Below are 7,792 nucleotides of genomic sequence, written 5' to 3'. Positions count from 1 at the left end.
GTCCCGCGAAGGGCGCCGCGCTCCGGCGGAGCTCCTGGGGCTCCGGGTCCGCGGCGGTGTGAGACCCGCGCGGGGTGGGCTCGGACTGGGCTCGCTTGCTAGGGCTGTGCTCACACCAGGAATGAGTCCCATCAGGGGGCCCCAAGGCTCCGGTCCGTCAGGTGGGTCTGTGCGCCGCCACCCGTGGTGCCCAGAGGCTCATTTCAACACACCTGTCTTGCTGGGGCTCCGGTTTTGAGGCCTCGCCAGAGCCCAGGTCCTGCGCCTGCTGGACGGGGTTTGGAGAAATGCATGGAACTGAGAAAGTTAACTTTTCCTCCTTTTAAAGTCAGGGAGTAGCGGATATTCCCCGATTCCTGCGCACGGTCAAGGTCCGAACTTCAACTGGTCGCATCTAGAACTTAGGTAGAATGACCTTCCTTGAAAAGTCGAGGGGACCCTCGAAAGTTGAGAGTTCCTTGCGCTAAACAGACGTTTTTAACTTGGGGTCCACAGAAGAGTTTTGGGGATTGACAAACGACCCGTTATCAAATGTGAAATTCTGTATGGGTTCATTGTGGAGGATACAGAGGGCTTCTAGTTTTCATGAAATAGATTCTCAGAAGGGTCTAGAGGGAGGCTAGTGACTCCCCATGTGTCTAGGGACAGTCAGGAGCGGTCTGCGAACAAATTTACTGAATATAGAAAAACCTCAGTGAAATGTATCCCAATATTTTTTTCCCTGACAGTTTCTTTTGGTCTCACAAGCAAGCAAGAACAAAAAAAAAAAAAAAAAAAAAAAGGAAAGGGGGAAAAAAAAATGAAACACCTGGTTGGGACTCACAGGATGGAGAGCAGGGAGAGGGAGACTCAGAAAACTGTTCCCTGTGGAGGAAAAAAACTTATAAAAAGCAGTGTCCTCAGTCTGTGAACTAATTGTGCTTTGTAGTGCACCTGGTTCTGCAAGACGGATTTTCTGTTTTTCTTCTCTTGGTCTTTTCTACTCTGCTTATTGCTTAGCTTTCAAAGTAAAAGGTGTGCATCTTAAAAAGTTACTGGTATTTTACCTCCTTGTGAGGAATGTGCTTGAAGTTCAAGCATGAAAACAGTTCAAAAGGGAATGTATCGTGTGCACAGGAAAACTTTCTTTTAAATGTGAAAAGATATATTTATATTCATCAAAAAGAAAAAGCATTATTAATATTTTTAAAGTATTTAAAATAAGCTTACCGTGACTCTGCAGTAAAACTTGTGGTCATATCTCCAACCGTAAATTGTTGAATTTGGAAAACTAAAAAAAAAAAAAATTCCTTTAAAAAATATGACTCCTCTCAGAAAAGTACTCCTGCTGACAAATGAATATTCATTTACCTTAAAAAATAATGCATAAGCAGTAAAGGTAGGAATAAGAATTTAGAATGTAGAACTTAGAGTATAATGTTCTTGAATACGCTCTTGAAGAAGCAATAATGTCTTAGACCAAATGTAAGTTAATCTGTTTAATGCTCAGGAATAAAAAAAGAAAACTCAGGGTTTTAGAAGCATATTTTTTTCAGAATTAAACCAATAGTATCAAAAAAAGATTCCAAGCAATAGTTATGATTTAGAAATTATGTGATTGTTCATCATTTAGAAGTTGTTGCAGTTGGTGAAGCATTGCTAATTATTTTAAGATAGTGGTTCAGGTACTATTAAGTTACATATACATATACCAGCAAATGGCTAATATCTGACAAATTATAATTTTTTACAAAACACTGCTTTACAATTTCCAGGCAATCTTGAAGGATCTGGCAGAAAAAGTAAATTAGAATCATTAGGACATTGATTTTTAAGTCACTTGGAAGCAATCATAATGCTTTATGTAATACTAAGATTTCTTCCCTCTTTTTTTCCTCTCTCTTCTGCAAATAATGTGTTTTTGTCTAGTGCCAGTTCAGATCTTGACAGCAGTTATTTAGAAAAAGTACCTGAACAAAATAACATTTTGAAAAGTGAAATATTTAGGAAATGACAGAACTGGAGAAAAATATGGTACCTGTCAGTTTAGTCAAAGTTTCCTCAGTCAAACCAATATATATCTCTTTATCCAGGTTATAATTGTGTTGTAGCATTTATAGAGTATTAACTTGTTCTTTAGCTTCACCTATTTATTTTTGATCAATTAGATGCTCAGCTTAGAAATTGTTGAAAGCAATTGGTGGTGGAAAAATTCAGTGTAACCAGAATTTTGTACCAGAGTTGAGTATGTAAGCAGAATTTCTTCAGAGTGCCCTTGAGATTAGACAATACTCATTGTCCATTCCTGTTACTTCTTGTCTACCTAGATCTTTTCTTTACCTTACCTTGTCTTTTTATTGAAGGCCTAGGTTTCCCACTCATTCCTTCATGAATGTCTAGGTTCCCTACAGTGTCTTGAATCTGAACCACCTTCAATCTTTTCTTCATGACCCACCACCAAAAAAAAAAAAAAAAAGAAAGAAAAGAAAAAAAGGAAACCATTTAGGAAATAACTTAGAAAAATAGAATAAGAACTTTTTCCCTCTCCCTTGAGTTTGTTGCATTAATTACAGTAAGAGGCAGGAAAGAGAAAAGAATAAAATACAAATATAGACTTAAGGCATAGCTTATTAAGAAGAAACTGTGAGTAAATTTGACCTTTGACTAATCAGTTCTTTAAAATATCTTGATTCCTATTCAGCGTACTTATTTATTTTTGTTTTGAATCATATCATGTCTTTCTTACTTAAGGCAATCGCTGTATCTAATCATGTAACATTATATTCAAGTAACTAATTATCCACAGGAAAATTATCTGCTCTGTGGATTTTTTTTTTTTAAAGAAATGGTATTATAGCCAGGCGTGGTGGCTTACGTTTATAATCCCAGTACTTTGAGAGGTTGAGGCAAGAGGATTGCCTGAGCCCACAGGTTCGAGACCAGCCTCAGCAACATGACGAGTCCTTGTCTCTAAAAAAAACAAAAACAAAAAAGAAATGGTATCGTATTCTGTCACTCAGGCTGAAGTACAGTGGCACAATCATAGCTCATTGCAGCCTTGAATTCCTGGGCTTAAGCCATCCTTTCACCTCAGCCTCCCAGAGTACTAAGATAACAGATGTGAGCCACTGTGCCCTGCTTGCTCTGTGGATTAACCATAGCAAAATCTATATTTAGGGTCAGCTTCCTCTTGCTACTATTCTCATCCCTGCACTATCTGTTTGTGACTCACATTTGTGTATGCTAAGAGCTTTTGTTCTCAGTTATGACTGCACTTTAGAATCACCTGGGAAACTTAACTGTAGAAATTCTTATGGCTAGGTCCAACTCTCTGAGATTCTGATAAGGTCTTCGGTGGGATCTGGACACTGGTGTTTTTTAAAAGTTCTGCAAGTGATTCCAATGTGTTGGCAAGAATCGAAAACCACTGTTTTAGAAAGTGTACTCATCTACCATGCAAGAAAAGCAACACAAGGACCAAAAAGGTTTCACTGTGATTACTACTTGTGTTTTCAGGTTAAAAGATGTTGTCGATGCTACCGTTGATATTAGAGGGTTGATATACAAAAAGAGGGACTCAAGGAAATTCTGGGAGAACAAGAGAGTATCATTTAGTATTAGTGTGTAAATGATAAATTTAAAATTGACTCGTGAAATGAACTTATTCAGTTCCATACATTTGCTTTTACATCAATTTATCCATTGAATGACTAAGAAAAGATGGGTTTTAAAAATTGCCCTCGTGTATATTGGACAAGAGAGAGTGGGTAATTAGAGACTATATGTTTTATTTATTTTTTATTTATTTTGGGTTCTTTTCTTCCCCTGATAATTAAAAAACTAGAAACAAAGTATAAAAGTTTGTTTCTAATAAACCTGTACTTTGTAAGTGAGAGAAATGCATTGAGAAGAAAAACTTAGGTGACACTGGAAAGGGCTTCAGGCTTGAGATGTCTGCTGAAGCTGGATGTACTTAACTACAGGGCACAGTGACTTGCAGTCACCTTGGTACCCTTCACTCCCATTAATGCATCCCAGCTCAATACATGGTCTGTGTATGCAGTGTGGCTTGTTGGTGATAGTTTCTGAACTCCTTCCTTGAATATTCAGTTCAATATACCTTATACTCTAGGGAGGGCCATCATATCAGAAGTATATAGCAAAAGACTGAGCTAAATTATGACGACTTTTACCCTCCTAATTTCTCCATGAAAAAGTGCCTCTTTTTGGTTGTTTTTCCTCTGGTGTTTATATTAAATAGTGTTTGGTATGTACATAAAATTCAATTCAGCAAGTCCTTTTTTAAACATCTTTTATGATCAAAGAACTGGGTGAGAAATGAGCATACAGAGATGAAAACTCATCTCTGCATGCTTTCATTTAACAATAACATGTTGAGTAACAGTTCCTTTAGCAGTTATGTGTTAAGTTCCTACTCTGTGCTGTGTGTGCTTTCAGGTTCTGAGACTAGAATAGAGATTACAACCAAGTTGTGGCACTCATGGAGCTTACATTCCGGTAGGGAGTAACAAACAAGAAATAAATTTGCAATGGAATGTCATGTAAAGACAAATCCAGGCAGGCTAAGAGTATAGACAGTAATGGCAAGGCAAAAGGCTGCTCTTTTGGACAGGATGGACAGGGAAGGTGGCTCTGATAAAGTGACATTTGTACAGAGACTCAAGGACCATTGAGGGGATGAGCAGAGGCCGAAGAGACATAAGAAAGGGATCGTGTAGCTATTTGGAGAAAGAGTATTCTACCAGTTGAGGAAATCCGTGCAAAGGCCCTGAGCTAAGCATCTGCCTGGTCTGTGTGAGGAAGTTTGAGGATGACAGTGAGGTTGGACGACATCCAGCAAGGCAGAGAACAGCCAGAGATGAAGTTAGGGTCCCCAAGAACATGTTAAGGACTTTGGATTTTATTCCAAGCATGATGGTAAGCTCTCCGACATTGAGCAGGACTGAGATATAATCAGACTTAGACTTTTAAAAAATGCAAATGATCCCCCTGGCTGCCAAATTGAAAATAGAATTGTGTATGTATGTGTGCACGTGTATACGTGCTCACTTGTGCAGAGTGAGAGGTGCAGAGAAGCAAGATTGGAAACAGGGAATCCAGTAGGACAGGCAAAGGACAGTGGAAGCTTAGATCAGTGGGAAGAATTGGTAAAATTCACTGATGGATTGGATGTGAGGAATGAGGAGACGAGGAGTGGAGGATGGCTCCCAAGTTTGTGTCAAGCACAACTGGGTGAACGGAGGTGCTTTTACTAGATGGGGAAAACTAGAGGAAGAGGAAGCTTGGAGGAGTGTGGATGAAAATCAAGGGTTCAGTTTTACATATGCCTAACAGACATAAAAACGAAGGTGAATTGATGAGTCTCTGCCCTCAAGGAAATTATTACCTAGCAGAGGAGATAAGAGCACAAGTAACTATCAAACAAGGCAAAATATCAAATCTATAGGGAAGTACAAACATTATTATACGGACATCCTAAGGGGAAGGGTTAGGAGGAAAGCTTTATGGGGAAAGAAACATTGGCCATGAATCTGAGAATGAATGAAATTTTCATCTTGGTGGGGAGGAATGAAGAGAACATCAAAGAAGAGAAAATACAAGAAGTAAATCTGAGCTGTGTGAATGTAGGGTGTGTTGGGGGATCAGCAGATAGACTGGTTTTGCCTGGAACACCACACACCTAGAGCAAGGACTTGGGATTAAGGCAGGAGAGTAAATAGGGACCAATAGGGTAGAGGTCCTTGACATCCGGGATGGGTTTGGTGAACATAAGGAAGCCATGATAGAAAGAATAATGCCTCCCACAAAGATGTCAACATCTTAACCTCCAAAACCTATAAATATCTTTTGTTACATAGCAAAGAGGAATTAAGGTTGCAATTGGAGTTAAGGTTGCTAACCAGTTGATGTTAAAATAGGGAGATCTTGGTAAGGCAAGTGTAATCACAAGGGTACTTAAATATGGAAGATGAAGGCAGAAAAAGAGGTCAGAGTAATGCAGTTTGAGCCATTGATAGTTTTGAAAACAAAAGAGGGCCAGGAGCCAAGAAAAGCAGGTAGATTTCTTTTCTAAGAAAATGGGAAAGGCAAGAAAATGGATTTTCCCATAGGCCTCCAGAAAGGACCGCAGCCTTGCTGACATCCTGATTTCAGCCCAGTGAAACCCATTCCAGACTTCTGACCTTCATACTTCTGTAAGAATTATGAGATAATAAATTTGTGTCGTTTGAAGTTACAACAACAATAGGAGACTAATAGAGAAACCAGAGAAAGATTTTGAGTTGGTGACTAATATGATTAGGTATTTAATGACTTGTTCAGAATATGTTAATAGTTTATCTATAGTACATCTCTTTAGAACCAATCTAATCTGCAGGATGCTAGGATCTATTTGTCTGAGATTATGTGTCATGATCTATCTCTCTCTAACTTCCATCTGTGGATGTCATTCATGAAGATCTCAATTATATTTGTAAGTTTCCTGAACATTATATGTAAAAAAAAAAAATATGAAACTAAAAATCAAAAGAGATTTGTGATGTTGCAATACATTTTAGTTATAATTTGGTTTTAAAAAATGTATTTTTTCCACAAACTTGCCTCAGTTATAAAGCTTTTTATGAATTGTTGATACATTTTGTTTATTTAAAATGCTTTTGGCACTCGTTTATGAATGAAGGTTTATTTCCCTTGGGTTTAAATGTTTTAGTCTTTAGCAGAATTTCATATGCAGTCGAGTTTCTAGATCAACAGTACATTTATATTACAATTACCATAATTACTCACAGTAATATACCGAACAGAATAGTTTTAACATTGCATGTTTTTCTAACCATTCATCATACAGTGTCTTAGGTATTCTCTAGGACACATAAATCAAAGTGTAAAAATTTGTACTTTTGAGTTGTAGTAATATTCTCTTCTATCTTAAAATAACCAGTGTTATAATTGCACACCCTTGTGTCTTTTAATTATTTATTTAATTTTGTGATGATATTTGTAAATAAGCTAATTCAAATAAATTATTTTATGTATATTATTTCTTGAGTAGCCAAATCCAACAGATTAGGTTACTAGAATATCTCTTTACACTGAAGCACATGCAAAAAAAACTAGACATTTTTGTTGAATTAGACCAAATGGACTTTTTTTTAAAACCCCCTCCAGTGTCCAGTTTACTAGTTCTAGTCTAACTGGATTGCAGCAGCATATATTGATATTGTATTTTATTGGAGAGAATGAATCCTAGAAAGTTTAATTCATTTTGTCTTTATAATAAATATATTTACATAATTGCCCTTATCATAACAACTTTATTTTAAAATAGATCTAAAAGTCCAGGTTCAGGGGCTCACACTTGTAATCCTAGCACTTTGGGAGGTCAAGATGGGAGGATTGCTTGAGCCCAGGAGTTTGAAACCAGCCTGGGCAACATAGCAAGATCTTGTCTCTACAAAAAGTAAAAACTACTCAGGAGTCTGAGACAGGAGGATCCCTTGAGCCCAGGAACTTGAGGCTGCAGTGAGCCATGATCATGCAACGGCACTACAGCCTAAGTGACAAAATGAGAGCTTGACTCAAAAACAATAATAATAATAATAATAATATAGATCTAAACACCTGAAAGCCAGACAGTATTACCATTTAGTGAGAGCTAAATTATCAGTTCTGATTATAATTACCTTTTGTTTTCTCTATTCCAAGGATAAAAATGGTAGCAAAACCGGGCTCGGTGGCTCAGCCTATAATCCCGCGCCTTTGGGAGGCTGAGGTGAGTGAATTGCCTGAGCTG

At 37.7% G+C, this 7,792-nt stretch overlaps 1 protein-coding gene across 1 annotated transcript in view; it reads left to right on the top strand.

Moving 5' to 3' along the window:
• KCNMB4 (potassium calcium-activated channel subfamily M regulatory beta subunit 4) overlaps positions 1 to 7,792 on the top strand; it is a 70,930-nt gene that overhangs the window by 374 nt on the left and 62,764 nt on the right. The gene's annotated exons all lie outside the window — the stretch shown is intronic.

This window comes from Carlito syrichta, unplaced genomic scaffold (genome assembly GCF_000164805.1).
Source record: "Carlito syrichta isolate Samal-C Ts95f unplaced genomic scaffold, Tarsius_syrichta-2.0.1 Scaffold309041, whole genome shotgun sequence".
Taxonomy (NCBI): Eukaryota; Metazoa; Chordata; class Mammalia; order Primates; family Tarsiidae; genus Carlito; species Carlito syrichta.
This window is presented reverse-complemented; position numbering and strand designations above follow the sequence as displayed.